Below are 22,520 nucleotides of genomic sequence, written 5' to 3' on the forward strand. Positions count from 1 at the left end.
CATCTGCTGGCTCCCAAAGCCAGCCATCTGCCACATCTGACTGGGGAGTAGAGACAAAATTCTATTGCCCCAGCATAACTCCCTGCCTCAGTAAGAAAACTGAAGACTGCAGGCCAACCTGCTATTAACTGACAGACAGTCCTATGTTTACGGAGTAGAAACAGGCAGAGCCACAGAAGTGAGAGACAGGTACCTCCCACAGCAAAGTGCATAAAAGAAACCTCTTTCCTTTTGGTATATCTCTGTTGGTATTGTCCAGGCTTTCCCAACCAGAAGTGTGCACAGCTTTCGATTTATGTATGAGGAGGAACTAGGAGTACACAAAATGACTTAACTAACAAATCAGTTGCCTATAAATGTTCAGTCTGTTGCCAGCATGACACAGCCAGTGTGGAATGAAAGGGGTCCAGGATCTGAAAGCCTCCACAGAACATAGACAGTTAGAGCAGAAGCAACAAAACCTTCCTTTCTGTCTGAAGGCACAATGGAACTAGTGGGCTTCTGGGAGAGGCTGGTTCTGAAAGGGTGGTACTTTCTTGGGGTTGTTATCCATCTGTACTCTGTTGACACAGAAAAGGACATTACAAAACAAGACCATCTGATGCTCAGAGAAAGACATGTGTTGAGTAAAGCCTCAGATACTGGGTGTCAGCCAGGTTAGTGTCTGCTTAACCATCCATGGCCCTTAAGTTCATCTTCATCCATCAGCTGCTACACTGCTGCCGTTCTGACAGTGAACCTGGGAAGGGTTCTGAAGTTATCATCTGAGGCCGTTGCTGATCATCTCCATGGTGGAATGAACAGAGGAGCAAATAACCTCCAGCTCAGAAAACAAGATTTGGGGCCCCCTCATCCTCTCTCCCGGGTGTTTTATAAGCGACAGTTGTGGCTTAGGAAGGCTAGCTGACTCCTATTCAATTCTATTAAAGCAGGATCTACACAGATTTAGATGACTATGTTATTTTACAGTGAGGAAAGTTCATTGCTGGAGTGTGACTATGTGAGGTGTTTCTTTAAACCAAAGTCATGGAAAACAGCACTGACTGCGGCAGCCCACAAGGATCTCAAATTCCTTCCAAGCCAAGTCTTCAAACTTTGAAAGGAGAATGTCAAATAGTCAGGTGAGCCCGGGTCAGCAGACACAAATGAAGGCAGGAAGACAAGTCCTTGGAGAGTCCAGGTGGGCTGAAAGTTTATTTCAGTTTGGTTGAAATCAGAGAAATAAGAGTTTCAAATGCAGAAAGAACCCTTATGGGTACTGTTGTGTGGACAGACATAGACTTCGGAATGCCACCAGAAGGGTAAGAAGAAGAATGAGAATCAGAGGCCATCTGGACAGAGCCACTGCTATAAGTATTACCTCATAGTAAGACAGTGAGATAACTATTGTGTTTCCTATATTACTAAGAAATACATGGACAGCATCAGAAAAAAAAAAAAAGCCAGTGCAAGGTGCCTATAAATTTGCTCCCTGTCCCTTTTCTCAAGCCAACTAGAAATAGATTAATACAAAAATCATGATGTACATGTTAAAACAGGTCTTTTGACACATCTGAGCTGATGAATGGAAGAAGTAAGCAAATCCCTCGCATCTGCATCATCACCATCTCCACATGCTCCAACGTGCTCTGCCTCTAAAGCGCCTTTGCTCGGCCCTGGGCCAGCCCGAGAGTGGGACTCCCCCACCCCACCTCCTCCTCTCCACAGCAGACAGTCAGTGAGTTACAGAGTACAAGGTTCCTCAAGACATGGTTGAAGGAGTCTAGACTTCATTTTGTAAACAATGAGAAACCAAGAAAGTTCCTGGGCAGAAGAGAAACCCAGGCTGAAGAAATGGCTCAGCCGTCAAGAGCATATTCAAAGTTTTTGCAGAGAACCCACACACAGCCCCCAGCATTCATGTTGAGCATCTTGTAACCACCAGGGGGATTCAACACTTTAGGACGTCACAGATACCAGAGTCATGTGCTCATATCCACACATACATACACATATTGAAAATAAAATAAATCCAAAAAGAAGAAGGAGGAGGAGGATGAAGGAGGAGAAGGAGGAGGAGGAAGAATTCGGTTGGCTATGATGCTAAAGCATTGGAAGCTAGAGTGGAAAGAGAAAACTTGGGCTTGAAAAGCTGACGGGATGATGCACTTGTGAAAAGAGGTGGTAAAGGTGGAGGGAGGAAAAGGAGGAAGCTACCTTCAGTCCTCTTTTGGTTAGCTGCACTGTCAATTTAATGTCACATAGACTTATGGTGGAAGGGAATCTCAACAGAAGAATTGTCTGGCTCAGATTGGCCTGTGAGCATGTCTGTGGGGGATTGTTTTGGCAGCTAGTGTAGAAGGACCTAGCTCACTGTGGGCAGCACTATTCCCTAGAAAGGTGGTCCTGGACTGTATAAAATGACAACTGAACATAAGCCTGCCTGTCAGCAAAGAGAATCCTCTATGGTTCCTGCCATACTTCTCTGATCCTCTGTAAGAGGAAGTGCTGTGTGGAACAGCAAGCAGACCTGCTGTCAAGTTCCTGCCTCAACTGCCCTCAGTGACTCACTGTAACCTGAGATTGTAAGCCAAATAAACCTCTCTGCCCCCTAAAGCTGCTTTTGTTCGTGGCATTTTTTTTTTTTCACAGAAACCATAGGACAGGCCCTACCATATATGGAACCATTAGTAATGTGCATAAATTTATCAAAAATCCAGAGATGGCTTCAGAGGAAAGGGCTATTGTTGCATAAAATGGGCACCAGGATCGGAGACTAAGTCTTTCTGGGTACACTAGCTTGCTTCTTTGTTGCTGTGGACACCATGACCAAAAGCAACTTAGGGAGGAAAGGGTTAGTGAGATATCTTACAGTGTAGAGTCCATTGCTAAGGGAAGGCAAGTCAGGAACCTGGAAGCAGGAACTGAAGGGGGCATGCAAGAAGCTGCAGAAGCTGTGCTCTGGCCTGCTTTCTATGACTCGCTCGGTTTGCTTTCTTATATAACCCATGACCACCTGCAGGAATTTTCTAAGCCATCTCTCTTCCCAGATGACTGCAGCTTCTGTCAAGTTGATAAAATACTAACCAACAGACTGGGAAAGAGGAACTAGAAGCTCTCAAACCCTAACCAATGTATTTCTTACTTTCCTTTGCTAGGAGACTCACCATCAGAGAGAGCCTTTATCAGTTATATCAATCAGTGTTCCCATTTCTTTCCCCTCCTGTTAATACTCTAGTTCAGAGGTGGTAGTTAGCCTCCAAAGCTACCTTGCCGGCTCCCTGAAAAGATGGCAGAATGGTATCTTGCTTCTGTGGGGTCATCATGAAAGCCTTTTATGATTAACACTTTATAAATGTGTAGAATAGACTTTAACATTGTCAGCCCTATTATGCATCCCTAGGCGTCACTCAGAGCTAACCCTGTGCCCTGCTTTCTCCATCCACTACAAAAATAAGAGCTGTTTAAAGATCTACTTCCTCTTCCTGCCCCCATTATTATCACATTAACTCTTGCTGTCAAAATGCTACTGAAGAAAAACATGCTATAATTCATTAGCAGCTTGGCAGGGCTGCTGCTGGGAGTCAGTCAGTCACAAGGCAGCAAAGAATAATCAGCACCGAGATTCGTTATAAAGCTGCACGCCCTTTGTGCGCCATGACCCAGACAGTGACCCTTACTTATGAAGGACATGAAGGTTTGAGTTTGTACATCACAGGGAAATAGCACAATGGGCGCTGTTATTTTTAAGTGTCGAAATTTTCACTTCGTCCCTGCAAAAAGAACGGTGCATTTTAGAAATGATCCGACTTCTTATCTATAATCAGCAGAAAACAAAACATAATTTAGTTTACTTTCAGTAAATGGTATTTGGACCAGATTCCCAAAGTGGATGGTGTGGCTAATGGGCAATTCCCTGCCTCTGAGGACTGACAAGTGCTGCAGAAGAGCCTTGCCTGGCATTTGAAAATGTCTCTTGAAGCCATTAGGGACCTGCCCATGTCCTGACAGGGAGCCAAGGAGGAGTGGCCTTTTAGAGGAGACTAGGCGGCTCCGGGAGCCTGGTGGTCTGATGGCAGTAGTTTTAAAGACAGAAAGCTAACTCTGCAAATGTGGCCAAATAATTTTAATTAAGGCCAGAACCTCTTCATTAAAAGGAAATAGAACCTGAGTTCAGAAATCCAATATAAGTTGCCACAACAAAATCGAAAGGTCACTGGCTAAATATGGAAATGCATGTGTGCAGGACTTGGGGTGCTTTTTCTTACAGCTTGTCTCAAATGAAAAGTCAAGGGTCTAACTGGGAGTACAGGGGGCAGTTTGCTAAGAAACAGTGAGCCTAGAAAGTGATTCAGATGCTGCAAACTCCCATTGTCCTTGGCGTGGGATGGGCTTGTCCCTCTGTTTCAGAACCCTGGCTTTAGCTCCCCAAGTTCCTTTTGTTCTAAGGCATTCATACCTCCCTCAGATGCTTAAATCCTCCAAACGCTTCCACCCGCTCTTTCAGCTAACTGATCACTAGCTAAGTCCTCACCCTCTGAACACACGCCTCCCAATCTCTGTTCACTCCACCTTAGCATCCATCGGCTCTTTTCTATTCATGAACACAGTCAATCTGCTCCTGCCTGAGGAGTTTGGCACTATAATCCTCTGTTGGGACTGGGTAGAATTTTCTCAAGAGCATGGCTAGGTCCTTCTGATTATTCAGTTCAAATATGTCTTGCTCATAGATTCCCTGGCTACTTCTTGTCCCTCCATGAAGTACTAATCAGCCCTCCACTGTTGTTCTTCGATCTGTTTCTTTACTTGCCTATACTAGGGATATCACTAGATCCTTTTTACCTACAACAGGACTACCACTAGATAGTTTACACCTATAACTGGGCTCAGTGGATATTTTGGGATGAATGGGTCTGTTAAGAGACTCATTGTAACAATTTTGAACTTTTTACTTATGTGTACCCATTCCCGCCTGAGTCTATGTGCTTCATGTCTGTCCACATGACCAGGCCAGAGGTTGTCTGATCCCCTGGAAACAGAGTTACAGATGGTTGTGAGATTCCTGATGTGGGTGCTGGGACCGAACTCTGGACCTCTGGAAACACAGCCAGTGTTCTTTACTACTGAGTGGTCTCTCCAGCTGTTGTCACAAATGATTTGAACTCTAGAAACAAGTCACTAAAATCTCACGGCAATCTGCTGAACACAATCGAGGTTATGCAACTGGCCATGTTATCAAGAAAGCTGTACCATTTGAACCATAGCCATCCCTGAAGCCCCAGCAACATTCTACTCCCTTCTGGCTCTTACAGAAGTACAGTGGACTGGTTATTCACTGGTTATTCACTTATGAACAAGACAAGAACAGGGAAAACGGTTTATTGAATACACCACAAAAGGGCGACAGGCTGGAGAGTAGAGATATAACTGGAAAGATAAGACACTTCGAGCACTGTGGAGCTTTCATTTGGGAGAAGTCATTTTTTATGGTTAATATAAGACTCTTTGTGGGATTTCCCGCCCATGTAGTTCATGCCATGTGAAGGTGCACAGTCCCAATTGTTTGGTGTATTGACCTGGGAGGTTAGAATGGGAAACTGTGCACTTAGTTTTCAGTTGTCCAAACTCTGCTATGCAGCTCTGGGCCATACAAATCAGGATCATACAAATAAGAGTGGTTCTGATCAAAGCAGGAGTCTGAGAACAGAGGTAGTGGTAGCTCTGCTGCATTAGACAATAGAATCTCAGAGGCTGGCAGTTTGTAACACCTGGGCCATGCTTGTGAAGGTTCCCCAATGAGAGACTAGCTCCTTTTTCTGGTTTTGTGTTACCGGATTTCCTCAAGAATTTCTAAGAAGTCATTTAGAGAAAACAAACAAAAAATCGTTCTCATTTTCACTACTCAGAACTATTAGCATGAATTCTCCAGTGTTTGTGCCCAACGATGCATCTTGTAGCTGGCTTCTGTCATATCATAGACCTGCCACTTGAAGACATTTGTCACTCCAAGACCAGGTCAGAAGACCAAGGCCAGAAGAAATTAGGTCACACCCCAGTAGCACTGTAGTCTCTCACTGATGGGATAAAATTAGTCCCAGTGGTTTAACTTGACCCCACATTGGGTATGATGGAGGCGAGTGATAGGTGTCAAGGAGTTAGTGTCGATTTTAAGCAACTAAGAGGTAAAGATGAGGTGGTTCTTAGGTCAAACATATCTGAAGTCTACTATGTTTGTCCTGTAGAGAATGTCCTAGCATCTCAAAAATATTTGTTCAGACTCTTTTGTTAGAAGTTGTAATACTCCAAATACATCCTCTGTATTATTATGTTGTTATTGAGACTGGGTCTTACTATGTAACCCTGGCTGGCCTGTCCCTTGCTATGTAGACCAGGATGATCTCAAACTCACAGAGATCCTTCTTTTGTTTCTTTCTCAGAAGCATACCATAATAACATTTCTGTGCTACGAAATTCTTCAAATCCATGAGACAAGAATCAAAACAACTGGTTCTATGGATGTTGTGTGTGGCCATGAGCTCTTGGCACCTGAGATGAGAAAGTCTTCCTCGATTTCAAAGAACGCTACCTCTTCCTGCCTTGTCCTGTACCACTAGGGGTGGCTCAGAGCCCTTGTCTCAGGTCCTTCTCTGCCTGTCTGTCATATGTCTGTGTGTCTGTTTATCTCATTAAACACAGATTTAGGAGAATCAGAGGCAAGCACAATCATCAGTGAGGAAGACTTTATTTGTTTTTCCTGCTCCTTTCTAAGTGATAAGTGTCTTTACCCCACACTCCAGCACAGACCTTGTTCTAAATTGAGACTTAGTTGTGCCAACCCTAGGGAGATTCCCTTGGTAGTAACTCCTTCTCCTGGACTCCCAGGGATTTCAGCCTTCTGTGACTAACTTCTTTTTTTTGTTTGTTTGATTTTTGTTTTTGTTTTTTTGAGACAAGGTTTCTCTGTATAGCCCTGGCTGTCCTGGAACTCACTTTGTAGACCAGGCTGGCCTCGAACTCAGAAATCTGCCTGCCTCTGCCTCCTGAGTGCTGGAATTAAAGGTGTGCGCCACTATGCCTGGCTCTGTGACTAACTTCTATCCCAAGTCTCTGGCCTAGCAGGTTCTGGTCTTCACTCTTAAAAGAAGAAAAATGTAGCGGGAATTTTGACTATGTTGCTTTGGTTCCCATCTGTCCAGGAACCATCTCCAGATCCATGAATGAAACACACACACACACACACACACACACATACATACACACAAGCTTATTTTTAAATGCCTTGGCTATGTCAAAGGCTGGAAACTCCTAAACCTTCCCCTGCTATCCCAGGCCCAGTCAGGGAGGTGGCCAGTAGCTGGTTGGTTTTATCTCTTGTTGCTACTACATTCCAGTCTTCTACCCCAAGTCCTGGCAAATCTCTCCCATTCCTTTCTCACCCTAGCCCATGCAACTCTGAGGGTACCACCCTGTGCCCATTGGCCGTTGGCATCTTTGTTGATTGATCAAAACCCAACTGGGGACATGGACTTGTAGCATTTGGTCATACAGATTCCTAATTGAATCAAAGAATTAGAACCAATCTCTAACAGAAAAGCGTCAGTAGAGGTATCCATACATTTTATACTGCAGCTTTCTTTGAGACAGAGTTAAGTTGTCTGAGCTATGGCCTGACTGTAGCCCTTAACTTATGGGCCCAACCAGTATGTGCAGTATGTGGCTCCTCTATCTTCTTTATCACATACACTATGTTGAACAAAATCACATGATGTGAAACTTCCTACTAGCCTCCCAAAACTTATAAAAGAAAACAAAACAAAACTTTGTTCTGGGGACTTCTCTCAGAAGACTTACTAGGCAGGTCTCTGAGGATGCTTTTCTGCCCCCTCCTGTCCACTCCACTCACAATCTATCTCAGAGCAGATTCATTCTCTCTCTCTCTCTCTCTCTCTCTCTCTCTCTCTCTCTCTCTCTCTCCCTCTACCTGCCCCCCCCCTCTCCTTCCTCTTAGTGATGTTCTTTTTCAGGTCTTAAAGGGAAGGTTTCTCTTTCCTTTAAGTCCCCATTCTGTTTGCCCTTTCCCATACATTGTACCATTTTCTGTCTGATGACTTCTGTCCTAGTTTGCTTTTTGTTGTGGAGGAGAGGGCTTACTTGGTTATACCTCTAGATCACAGTCCATCACTGAGGGAAGTCAGGGCAGACAAGAATTCAAGTCAGGAACCTGGAACCTGGAGCTGGCTCCTGAACACAAGAGTGCTGCCTACTGACTCCCTCCCAGGCTTGTGTTCATCTAACTTTTTTTTTTTTAATACAGCCCAGGACTACCTGCTCAGGGATGGCACTAATTCACACCAACCATCAGTCAAGACAATTTCTCACAGACATAGCCACAGGCCAATCTGATCCAGGCAATCCTCTCCAACTGAGATCCACCCACCTAACGGTAGGCTGTGTCAAGTTGACCTCTGACAAGAACCCTCCCTCCCACCTTGAGGATCCTTGGCTGCTTCTCTCTGTGAACTCGCTTCTGAATGGTAATTATGTGGCTTTTCCCTCCCTCGGACTGACTGCTGCTCCTTTGGAATTACTTTACTGTTATATATAACATCAGGATGACCGTGATGGGGTGGGGTGGGGTGGGGGGGCAATATAGGGGCACCTTTGAAGTCTATATTGTATGTGTGGGAAGTAATAAGAAGAGAATCACCAGCATCATGGAGCCAAGGCTGACCTTACTCAGAGGGCAGGACTGGACTTTGGAATGAGTGACTGCCTTTGTTTCTATTTCCTACATAACCAGCAGAATGAAGGTAGATTCTGGGAAGAAAAGTGGTAACAGCAAAAGCAGCTGCCTCCCTGCCCATTCTGCCCTTAGGTCTCAGGAAGCCTCAGGCCTAAACCCACCATGCCCTTCCCACTCATGCCCGGGTCTGTTGCTGCACAGCTCTGACCAGCATTCAAACATAATGACAGTCGATATGCATCTCCACAGTCAGGTGAGGTGAGGACAGAGCTGGGTGCTGCACCACACCTCCAGCAGGAAGAGAGTTTGGGTCCTGAGACTAACAGGGGATAAAGCTGTTAGCCTCAGCTGTGGAAAGATGTCAGCAGGTGACTAATACAGGGGTGAATTGTTAGTGTTGGGAAGACGGGGCCAACCAGGAGGAACAGAGATTTCTGCTGGGAGATATGAGGTGACTGAAACTGGAAGACCATGTGATAGAAAAAGGCTAGTGTTGGATAGAAGCAAAATCACCATGCTTAAGTTTACATTCCAGCTGCTTGGAAAAGATGGGCCTGGGCTCACTCATTTTCTGCTTCTGGAAATGTGTTTTCTGCTGGAATCCCCACAACACCATGGCTACTAGTCTCAATGTTTACCACTAGTCTCCACCCTTACCTTGGTCCCTAGTCACACAGTGGTTACTAGTCTCCACCCTCACCGTGGTCCCTAGTCACACAGTCCTTTTCCTTATTGAGGAACCAGGAGTTAAAAAGATTCTCCGGTAGGCAGAGTGTGTTTCTTTAACCTTTCAAAGAACTGTAGTGCTCAGATATTATATATAACCAAAAGGGGAGTTATCTGGACAACTATTTCTCACTAATGGTTCTCCTCTTGATATATATATATATATCCCAGATATAGAACAAGCCTTAGCTTAATTCAGCACTGCAGTGTCTATCTGCAGCTGAGATTAAACAAGTCTAGCTTCTTTTTGTTTTCCCCCTTCTGTTGTGGATAGCCCTGGGGCTAATTACATTTGATGTTAATTCCTTTCTCCTGTGAGGGGCGGCAAACAAGGAATGAGTCAGCACTCAGGTGATTTCCTGTAAACCTGCTTCCCACCTTATAAAATAAAGGAGAGCTGATGATTGGGCAGATAGAGGGAAAGTGGAGCTTAAGGTGAGGGAGAGAAGGAGAAAATGGAAGAGGCAGAGGAGGAGGAAAAAGAAAAGCGGAGCAGAAGCACATGGCCTGGAGAAACTGCAAGTTCTAAGGGGTCTCATAGATGTGGAAGATGGTAGTGGGAAGCAGGTTTACAGGAAATCACCTGAGTGCTGACTCAGTCCTTGTTCGAAACCACTTACAGGAGAAAGGAATTAACATCAAATATAATTAGCCCCAGGGCTATCCACAACACCCTTCCCATCTCCCTCTTGCTCCAGCCCCAGCTTGCTCTGGCCCATAGGTTTTTTTTATTTGTTTCCTCAATATGGATGGTTGTAAGTCACCATGTGGTCGCTGGAATTTGAACTCATGACCTCCAGAAGAGCAGTTAGTGCTCTTAACCGCTGAGACACCTCACCAGCCCACAAATCTAGCTTCTTAAATACTGAAGCCAAATCTAAAAACCAAAGACCAAAACTGAAACCATTATTTACCAACTGTGGAACATTCTCTCTCTGGAAAAGTACTTCTCACAGCCGCACTGTTTCCCTTTCCACCCTAATCACTATGTTCCTCAACTAAAGGAGGCTGTTGTCAAACTCACGGGCTTAAGGAAAATATTCAGGATATAGGAGCAGAATGTCCCTGATGATCCTATACCGAACATACATACATACATACATAAATGAAAGAAACAAACAAAGAAAGAGTTTTTTTTGTTTTTTTTTTCCCCTTGTCAATTAGATACTGATGTCTGGTTGTGACCTCAACAAATAGAGTCTGGATTTCACTCAGGTTTGGCCCACAGTTTCCATTCCCACTGGCCATGACACCTGGTACACACGAGGACAGAGGTATCAATTGCTGGGGGAGGGCACTGCCAATGGCACAGCTATGTTAACTGACTTCTCTTATAAACTCTCCTGTCGATTGCTCCTTACACAGGAGTCTATCTTCCCAAACAGCTGATTTCATAGTTATACTTGATTTGTGAAATGAAACTCACATTAGTCTAGATATAGAGAGGACTATTTCCCTGACGTTATCCTGCTACAGGGCTCTAGCACAGTCTAGCCAGCTGCACGATTATGCTTCAACATACTAAGCCTTGTGCTAATCATAATGTCAAGAACTTTCCTCATTAACTTTGTCTCTTAACGTTCTTCACAAGGTTGTAATAGAGGAGACAGGAGGGTCAACTTTCTGAGCTTAGTAAAAAATATCATAAGTTCTTGAGCCTTCATCAGGATTTGTATCTTGTAATGGACATGTTCTTTTTCCCTAATAAAGGCAAAACATCCCCAGCTATTTTCCTACCTATGCTCTCAGTAGGAATTATAGCAGTATGAATAATTTCACTTTCTGTGGGTTACAGGTGCTACCTCACATGCATAGCACGCTTCAAGGATACAGCTATCACCAAGTGTTTATCTTGTGTTCTGAATCTTCATAATTATGCTCATGTTGTTGTATCACAGCAGAGTAGATAGGCCCGCTTCTGAGATATTCCAACGGCCACCCCTCATCACTCCTTCTGACACTCAAAGAACGTGGTCATCACCCCCAAATTTCTAGAAACAGGGGCATGTGCAGAATGAAAAACTAAGAGATAGACAGATTTCCTGCTAGGCAGACAGACAAGGAGAAAGGCCATGACTAGAAAACAGAGGTGGCAAACCTCCAAGATGGTCAGCTTCTTCCTCACACTCCTGAGACAAAAGTCTGGCAGCTTACAATTAAGGTTTGGTGGGTTCTCTCTCTTACCAGTAGGGTCCCATGTTGATGGGATGTCTAGACAAGTTCAAGACTCCATCAGGACATGTTTACACACACTTATAGGCTAATAAAGCATCCTGTCTTTCTTCAAATTGACCAACCCGAAATTAGGAGAAGATCTTTCAAAGACTTTAACCAAGCCCTCAAGGAGAAGCTGTCTTCCTGCTCATTGGTGCCCTCTCTGCTTTGCAGGGAGTTCTTTTCTCTGTGTGTTTCATGTATGTGTGATTCCTCATCCCTAATAAAAGGGGTATTTTATCAGCTGGTTCTGTCTGTACTTGTCTGCTGTGTTTGACATTTTCCCTGTTTGAAAGTTTTCCTGCCCTTTAGTTCTTTAATTCTAAATAAACCTGATCACGAACCTTAGATGTGCTGGTTAGTTTTCTGTCAACTTGACACACAGTGGAGTCATCTGAAAGGAGGAAACCTTAATTAAGAACATGTCTCCCTAAGATCTGGCTGTAAGGCATCTTCTCAATTAGTGATTAACTAATCACTAATTAATGGTGAGGGCCCTGTACATTATAGGTAGTGCCATCTCTGGGCTGGTGGTCCTGGGTTCTGTAAGAAAGTAGGCTGAGCAAGCCATGAAGAGCAAGCCAGCAAGCAGCACCTCTCCATGGTTTCTGCATCAGCTCCTGCCTCCAGATTCCTGCCCTGTTTGTGTTCTTCCAATGATGGACTATAATCTGGAAGTGTAAACCCTTTCCTCTCCACCTTGCTGTTTGGTCATGATCATGTTTCATCACAGCACTAGATACACCCCAACTAAGTCAGATGTTAACATCGTCATGTAGGCTAAAACTTGAACTCGCCAATGTTGAAAAACGCAGAGAATGATGTGGTACCACTTATAAATATGCTGAGGGAACTGGAGCTGGAAATCAGGTTTTTAGGAGGTTGTTTCCATGAATCCACTGATGTGAATATGTTCTTTCAATTCTTCACTCAGGCTTCAGAGCTTGTTCTGAGAGCAGTATTTTCTGTTTCCCCAAGACAGTCACCATTGTTAACATAGCAGATATTCAGGCTCCCATATTCACATTCATACCACCACAATGCCTGTTTGTGTGTATATTGAAAACTTGATTTCATATACTATTTAAAATGTGTGCAAACATATCTGATGCCAAGAAAAGCTCAATAATTATATGGCAATGTGCCAATTAGTTGTTTTGGAATACAGTTCTAGAAAAAAAAAAACAATCTCCATTTTCATCAGAGTAGTTTTGCCTGTTTACAAGAGTCCATCAGCATCAGGCCTCTTAACTAGGGCATTCCTTTATAGAAGTAGATAAGGAAGTTCATTAGAGTCTAGCAGCTCCTCCTAGCCATTTGTAGAACTCCTGCCTTAATTGGGCCGATGTGACCTCAAGGAGTCTTGGGAAGGGCCTGGGTATGTAGAATGGGAAAGATTAATGGAGGGAGTTCTGTCAGTGGGGAAACCATCGTCTATGCTTGGTGAATATTTTTCAGTGAAGCTGATTTGTGGTCACCCATAAATCCTCATCCATGCTCTGTAAGTAAGCCAAATGCATTCATTGACAGTCTTAAAGTACTCTTGGTTTGTTATTGGGACCCTAGGAGTGGGGGATAGCCCTTGTTTACATTTCTCCAGAGAAGGAATTCTTGAAGCATTAGCAAAATACTTAGAGCGCATTTTCTCATTTGTTACCCACATTTTGCTGTTCTCTGCTGAGGATGGCAGTTTCTCATGAGGGAAGAATACATATATTTTTTTTCCAATTTGTAGTAAGGCAAGTTCCCAAAATAAATGCACATGGCACACTGTAAGCCTGGGCTTCTTCTTAGTTAACAAATCTAAGGAAATTTTCACTGGTACAATGTGTATACATCAAATGGCTACCAGCTATCATCCTATAGAAGCTAGAGAACAAAAGATGAGGAACTATGTTGATACCACCCTATATATCCCTGACAGAAAATGAATGGCCCAGTAGTTGATGCAGCTAGAACTATCTATGCTACCCTTTCTGAGGTTTAATGGGTATTGCAAGAGAGATTGCAAGGTGCAGGGGATGGGGGTGAACATAAAAGCCAGAAGGTAGGGAGATTTGAAACACAATCTTTAGGACATGCTACAGCCATTGGAATTATTATCTCATAGTAGCTATGGTCGCCTGCACTTGACCTGCACACACTAAGCCTGTCAACAGCCAATCATTGATCAAGGAGGAGCTCATGAGCCCTATCCTCTCCTCACTAAACTTCTGGCAACTAACAGATTCTAGGAGAGTCACTGCCTTCAGCTGTGCTCCAATTGTGAGCCCACCAGGCTCCAAGGGATCATTCTAAACCTATGGTCACATGGGTTGTCTTGCATAAAATCAGAGGGTCATGAAACAAATGGGAAGCACACTAGTATGGATGTGGACAAGGCTCTGTAGTGAGGAAGTTGGGATAAAATGGATAGGAGGGAGATTCGAGTGTGGGAGTGAGATTAAACAGAAAGCACTATATACATGCACGAAACTGTCAAAGAACAAATTTAAACAATGAAAAAAGAGCTACTTCCTAGCTGCTGAATCTGCTGGATCTAGTCATTTACCTCCCAGTTCAATGGAAGTTGAAAAATCACCCATGGTATTAATTTGTGTAAAACCTCCCAACTTCAGATGTGATTCAAAAGCTATTTTTATGAAGCAAAGTTGGAATCCTCAGCTTTTTGCTTTCAAATGACTAAAGCCATTCATCAGCTGTTCTCATAAATGCCAAGTTTACATTTTTTTCCTAGATGAGATAAATATGTACAGGTTTGCTGAATTCCTCTAACTGTGCAGTCACATATAAGTCTCGGAAGACAGCCACTAGTCGCTCTCCTGCTTTGAGATGTGGTTTTCAATCATATTTCCTCTTAGAAAAGTCTCCATTCATTTTATTTATCATTTTATCGCTTTAAAAAAATGCAATCATCAAATATATATTCAGCTTCTGCTGCGTGTTCAGCATGAACTGCAGGGTGCTAGATGCAGACCCCAGTTTACTTAACCTTTGTTGAGTTCTGGTCTCAGAGGTCTTACATGTCCTATAAAGGGAAGTGGCTTTACAGAATGATGCCTGGAATAGTGAATCCCCGAGTCTACAATTGTATGGAATGACTTGACATCTCATTCATTTCAGGGTAGAAAGATACAGAATCTCAAGAGTTTAGAGGACAAGAGGACTTAATGATGCCTCTTTAGTAAAATCAACGATGGTGACACATTTGAGATATGGGACCACAGCTGGAAGACTGTGACTAGCCTGAGCTGATTCACAGAGACAGATGTTAAAAACTATGGTTCATCTACAAACTAAACAAAGTGTTTACAGATATCTCATTCTGCTTCAGTGAATGGAAGGAAATAGAAACTTGAGCCTAACCATGGATGGGCAAAGGGTAATTATTTAGTAGTAGGGTATATTTTCTGGGTGACAAAAAGTGACCAGTTCAGCCTTTGTCTCATTCTCCTGGGAGACCAAAAAATTCTAAAAGGATAAGCTATGAGAAGAAAGGGGAGCGAGCATAATAATTCCAAGTAGTACCAATAGGGGGGCCATTCCACTGTTCAATTACAATTAACATCAGGATCCCAATTCTCCATGAGAGCATCATTTTCTCTTCTATGGTAGTTAAAAAAAAAAAGACTTTACAATGACTCTAGATCACTGTTCTTTTTTATGGTGTCTGAGAATAGTGGGCACAGTGAAGTGAAATAGTGTCTAATTGGAAAATAAGAAGTGACTTCTTCATGGATAGTGTGTGCTTCAGCACTGGACCTCTGGGTTGAAAAGAACCATTTAGAATAAGCACTACCATTGACCCATCTAAAGTCTGCCACCTTCCCTGCTGCTTCCCTCCCTCAGCCCTCAGGCTTTTGATTCATGTTAACCTCTCTAGAATTAGTGCAAGATCATCATTTGGAAAGCCCAAGATATGGTTTGAATGAGAATGTCACTCAGAGGCTCATATGTTTGAATATTTGGTCTCCAGTTGGTGGCTGTTAGGGGAGAAGTAGGAGGTTTAGGGGCCTTGCTGGAAAAAGTACATCACTGGAGTTGGGCTTTGCAGTTTCAAAAGACTTGTACCATTATTGTTAGTTCTTTCTGCCTCCTGTTTCTGGATCCAGATATTGGTTCTTAACTATTCCTGCTACTGTGTCCTTGCTCTTCCCATCATGGACTCTAGTACCATGAAACTATAACCCAAATTAAATGCTTTATTTTGTTAGTTGCCTTGGTTGTGTTTTGACAGCAATGCAACAGTAATTAGGACAGAAGCTGGTACCAGGTTATGGGTATTGCTATGACAGACGTGACCTTGTATTGCAAAGGAGTGTGGAAAGAGTTTGGTACTTTTAATAAGGAAAGCAGTTAAATGACTTAAGCAGAACTTAATGGGTTATTCCATTAAGAGCTTGGAAGACGGTAGTGCTGAGAGCTATGCACTAGTTGGAGAGATCCAACTCAAGAGGTTTCAGAAGAAAACAACATTAGCAATTGGGCTAGAGAGCATTCTTGTGATATCTTGGCAAAAAATGTAACTGCTTTCTTTTCTTGTCCTAAGAATTTGCCTGAGGGTAAATTTAAAGCAATGTACTAATTTGTTTTCGAGGAGGATATTTCAAGGCAGAGTAATGCTGACTTTGTTGCATGAATATTAATAATCACTCTTATATGGGAATGCAAAGAGCAAGCTAGTAAGCAGTACTCCTCCACAGCCTCTGCTTCCAGGTTCTTGTCTTCCTTTGATGATGGACTGTGACCTGAGAATTGTAAGCTGGGGTAAACCCTTTCCTTCTCAGGTTGTTCAAGGTCATGGTCTTTATCACAGCAAGTAAAAAAAAAAAATCTAAGATAACCTCCATCATATCTACTCCTGATCATGGCATACAAACATATGGATGAACCAAATCCAAGAATTCCCTATGCAGCCCAAGCTAGTCTTGAACTAAGATCTTCCTGCCTCTGATTCCTGAGTCTTAGGATTACAGGTGTGCACCAGCATGGTCGGTTAAGACCATGATACTAATGTGCTTCTAGATAGGGAATAGTATCTACAAGCCCTGCTGCCCCTATCAATCAAATGCACCAAGCACCTGGGAACTGTGGCTTTGGAAAGAATCAAACCCAAGACAACACCCACGATGCAAGACAACCAAATGTCCTGTTTCTAGGTGAGACTGTTCTTAAATGTGCTAAGAAATGCCACTAAGAGCAAAGGAGGTCTTGAGATGCAGTGGAACTGAAACTGCAGAGACAGAAATGGAGACACACTCCCATTTTTCCTTGTCTACAGCAAGGAATATTGTTCAGAACATCATTTCAGGATCGCTTTCTATTAGCCATGATTGTAATTTTACAAAAGGGATGTAGATGGTGTCATGATGAACCTAAACTAGATGGCTTAAAAGGTTAAGCCAATTAGTGAAGTTCAGAGTCCAGATCAGAATCCTACAGACTTGGTTCCAACCAGCTCTGCCCCATCCTCTCAGCTACACAGTTTCTTCTGTAGAAAGGAAGCAATACCACTGCCTTCATCATATCATTGATGATGCCTTAATGAGCTACATCACATAAAGGGTTAGTGCTGCTGATGGTGGTAGTGGTGGTGGTGGTGGATAGCTCAAATTCCTAGTGTTCTTGGCAAGGAGTCCCAGCTCTGTGTTTAGCCAGACTCTGACAAAATTCCTGAAAGACACAAAAGGGGAAAGATGTGGTTCATCGTTTCAGTCTATCACGATCCAGCAACTCAGCTCACAGTGGAGGAAGACTGTTGGTGAAGGCTATTTACATCAGAATTGACAGCAAGGCAGCAAACAGGAACTAGGTGTAACCTGCACAGTCCTTTTCCTGCTTACACCAGAAATGAAATGAAATGGGCAGTTACAGACAAACATGGTAATGTGGATCTGGGCAACAGACAAGAGGGAGATGGAAAAAGTGGGAAGTTGATGCGGCTTGGCAACTCCAGGAAAGGCTATTGAACAGGGTTGTAGGTTACAGAGCCATGTGTCGCCACTGAAAAGACCTTGAAGTCAGAGCGCAGAATGTCTGCCAGGAAGAAACAAGCTCTACAAGAAAGTTATAAGACAACACTAAAAGACATGCAAACATGGAGGGGGGAGAGTTTGTACACTCTTATTTTCACTGTGGTCTCAAAAAGAGTCAAACAAATGTGCTGTATGCTTCTGTGCTTATTTGGTGCTCTTTGGCAATTGAGCAAGATGGAACCGTGACCTGGCTTTCCTATCAGATACATCTCTGGTAATCTTTTTGCAAGAAGGACTGAATTGTCCTCCAGAGCCACCATACTTGGGTCAGACTTGAAAGGTTTCTACCAGACACCTCCTCCAGGGAAAATGTCCATACCCACCCTACTGTCTTCAAGGAACCTCATGTTACAGAACAATTTCATTACAAGGTTGAGAATTATCTAGCGCTAATGTGTATTGTTGTGAAATGACTTAAGAGAGATGACAACAGGATCTTCCTAGCCCTATTCCAGTTTCTAGAGCAGTGGTTCTCAATCGTCCTAATACCTATTAACACAATTTCTCATGTTGTGGTGACCCCCAACCATAAAGTCATTTTCATTGCTGTAATTTTTCTACTATTCTGAATTGTAATGTAAATATCTGATATTCAGGATATCTGATATGTGACCCCTGTGAAGGAGTTGTTTGACCCCTGGAGGAGTCACAGATCACAGGTTGAGATTTACTGTTCTAGAGAAACAGATAAACTTACTTTTTTAGGAAGCCTTTTGCTCCAATTTCATTACAAGGTTGAGAATTATCTAGCACTAATGTGTATTACTTATATTTAAATTTGTCTCTGCCCATCATGGCAACTTCTGAGTTCTGATTTTGTAATCTGCTCCAAAGAACCATTTATAAACAGGTCCACTTCCCCCATATCCTTTCTTTTCTACTACCTCTTGTGGGTGGTAGGCTAGAAGGGAGCTTAAAGCATTTAAGAACTATAATTAAAAGTAGGATTTGAAAAAATTTAAAGCTATAGGGTAGTTTCTGTTTACTGAACTCCAGCTCACCACTAGTGTGCAGGAGCAGAGTCTAGAGCAGTTACAGATTGTTCTCCAGCTGGGCACTGATTTAGTGTGTAGCTTCTACTACCCCACTTTAAGCTCTAGGATGATCATACTACCAGCCCCCACCCAAGAGTCATCCCGGATCCAAGGATAAAACACACACACACACACACACACACACACACACACACACACACACACACACACATTTTTTATCATGCTCTTAGCTTAATTGCCAGGCTCTTCAAAGTCTCTCTTAGCTATCATGCACTTCTTTTTACTCCCAATTCAACACCTCTAAATCTTCCCTCAGCTCATTGCTCAGTCACCTTTAGTCTTAGTTCAGCACTCTAAATCTGCCCTCAGCTTAGCTACATTTCTAATCTCCTGCCTGGTACCCTAGGCCCAGTCAGGGAAGTGGCCAATGGCCAGATCCCACATGGCTGGAGGCTCTTTCTCCCTCCAAAGCATAGTGAACCAACCTTCTTTTCTTCTCCTGTGTCTGCTAGTTTGCCATAAGGGAAACTGGATGCTCCCTCCCCACCTTCTGCCTAGTCATTGGCCGCTAGCATCTTTGTTGACCAATCAAGAACCAACTGGAGAACAGGACCTTCAGCATTCATTCCTGATCAGAGCACCAGAACCACCTCTTATACAAGATGAAAATGGTTTGGCTATCTTCAACCCCTTCATTGTGCTGTCATCCCAGGCTGCAGGCATGGGGAAGAGCAGAGAACAAGCATGGAGGGAGGGTTGACAGGACTAGGGGGTCACTTGGATTTCTATTCCCATTTCACAGAATTTAGGCTAGCTTAGCTACAGTCCTGGCATACAGAAACAATAGATATTTTGGCTAGTTAGCAGTTTCTACTACAGTGCTGTTCTGTATATAGATCCAGTCACATGCATTCTAGTTACAGGTTACACTATCTTTAATGCAACATCTGCTATTGAGCTACAAACTGCATTGGGTTAGGAGACAGTCATTTTTCTTTTATGTGTCTTGAGCCTCTGCCTTCAGATATATTCCTGGTAATTTAAACTTTTCAATAGTATTTTTTTTTCTTTTTATAGATTACATGATCATTTTCACCCCTTCCCACCTTCACTTTCTTCTAAGTTCTCTAACAAAGCTCCCTTCATAATTCATGTCCTTTGGTTTTGGTAATGCAGAAAATCTAGTTAGTGCTGACCCTGAGTATGGGAACCTCCACAGAAGCATGTGAACCCTACCAGTGGCCAACACATTCAAGCAGAATGATTCTCTATCCCTGGCACCTATTACCTACCAGTAGCTCCTCAGGAAAGAATGGGGCCTGGAGAGTACCTACCATTTGTGCCAGAATTCCGGCTAGATCAGTGGCTAATTCTGTACAGAAGACTGTGGCTCTAAGTTGATGAGTCTTGTCAAGTCCATTAGACTGATTTCTCAGCATTCTCCCCAACCATTATGTTCTTCTCATTTCTTCTCTAAGGCATTCTCTGAGCTTTGGTGGTAGCATTGATGATGCGTGTGCATATGCATGCATGTGTGCATGAGTATGCATGCACATGAATATGAGTGCTTGCATGTGTTGTTAAAGACATCCTAACTTAGGGATAAGGACTCAGTCTCTTACCCTCAGCACTGTGAGTAGTTCTGCATCTCAGCATTAACTGCTGTCCACCACAGAAAGCAGCTGGAGCAATGACAGCCTATGGGTGTGAATGTGAATCTTTATAAGGTGTCTGATTTTGCTTTTTCTGCTCCTGTACGTCTTTGTTATTTTTCTACTGCTGTGATTAACACCATGACCAAAAGCAACTGGGGAAGAAAGGATAAATCTCTTACAGCCTGTAGGTCTCATTGAAGAGGATCAGGGTAGGATCCTGGAAGCCAGAACTGAAGTAGAGGCTGTGGAGGGGTGCTGCTCACTGCTTGTTCTCCATGCTTGCTCAGCCTGCTTGCTTATAGAACCAAGGACCACCTGCCTAGAAGTGGGATCACCCACAATGGCCTGGGCCCTCCCACATCAATCACTATTTAAGAAAGTGCACATAAGCTTCCTCACAGGCCAGTCAGGTAGGGAAATTTCCTTAATTGTGGTTCTCTCTTCCCAAATAATTCTTGTGTCAAGTTGACATAAAATTAGCCAGCACACAGTGATTAACATCATGACCAAATATAACTTGGGGAAAGAAAAGGGTCTGTTTTAGGTTACTGGTGACAATGTATCTTTAAAGGAAGCTTAAGAAGTCCTTTAAGAAAGGAACCTGGGGGCAGGAATTGAAACAGAGACATGAAGGAAAGTTTCTCAAAGACTTGTTCAGCTGCCTTCTTTATACAGTCCAGTCCCACCTGCCCAGGGACGACAGTACCCACAATGAGTCTGGACCTCCAACATTAATCAGAAATCAAAACAATGCCCCACAGATAAACATACCCACAGGCTAATCTGCACTTGATCTTAGCCAAAAGGCCGAGAAGCGATCACGGGCTAATCTGATAGAGGCAACTTCTCAATAGAGATTCCCTTTGTCTGTCTAGGTTTGTTTCAAGTTGACAAAAACTGTGACAGAAGGTAATTTGATAACATAACCATTTAGCAAAAAGAAAAAGCCACATGCTTCTCACCAGGATTACAGTAGCAGACATGATTCCCTTGTGTGGAGTAGGCCTCAAATCCAACCAAATGCCATCAATTACTCCACAACAGCCATGCTATTATTATAGCAGCAGGGCATAGGTCAGTGTGATAATATGGAGGACCCAGTGCTGGAAGACCACTGATGTCTTCTTTAGCAGCCTGTCCAGCACCTTACAGCGCTGTGGAAGTTAGCCAGAAGGAGGGCCTGGTCAGTTCAAGATTGATTTCTCTTGGCTTTTAGCCAATGTGAGATGTCTGTAGCACTAGTGTCTTACCAAGCAGCCATGGTGACCAAGAGCAATGGCAATCGCCTGTATGAACGTGGAGACTTCCAAGCCTACAATGGAGGACACACCTGTGAGGAGGAACTTTTGCTTCGTTTGAAGTAGATCCACTTCTAACCCAGGTCTTTGAGGTAAGAAGACAGGCTTTTAATCCAGATCATTTGAGCTGGGAAACCCCACCTCTAATCTGGACCACACCTTCTGCTGGAAGCCCATACAAGGATGTGGAAGAAGGATGCTTTCACTCTTCGCCTGTTTGCTCTGCTTCTGCATTCCTTCACTGGCACTAGAGCCTGCTTCTTCAGGATTCCAGGGTATACTGAAGACCAGTAAGACATTCAGCCTTGTGGACTGAGTAACTACTGGATGTGTAGACCTTCCATTGACAGCCATCCATTGTTAACTAGGTGTGTCCTCCATCTGTAAGTCACTCTAATAAATCTATTTCTATACATAGACTCATGCTATAAGTTCTCTTACCTTAGAGAATCGTGACTGATACATGACCCTTGGGTAAGTCTTTCTGTAATGCACTAACAGACTACCTAGTTTCCATCAACGCAAAGGCAAAGACTGTTACCACATAGGACCTGAGGCTTGTGAAAGAGTGGATACATTTCACAAATTTATTTTTATGTTATTTGTTTCATTACTATTAAAACCAGGAAGTTGTTACCTCAGTGAATCATGGTAATTTGGGATAATCTGGCTTGCCATGGTCATTCATGTTTGGCTTCATAGTAAACTCTCTTGTAAAACTTCTCCGAGATACCAATGCTGCTTGGTTTTTTCTCTTTTCTAGACCATTTTGGGTTCTCCTTTTCAATCTTAAAAAGAATATATGTATGAGTGTTTTGCCTGCATGTATGTAGGTATGTATATATACATGTACCATGTGCTTGCAGTGGATGAGG

Source organism: Mus caroli, unplaced genomic scaffold (genome assembly GCF_978045245.1).
Source record: "Mus caroli unplaced genomic scaffold, Mus_caroli_1 scaffold_10, whole genome shotgun sequence".
NCBI lineage: Eukaryota > Metazoa > Chordata > Mammalia > Rodentia > Muridae > Mus > Mus caroli.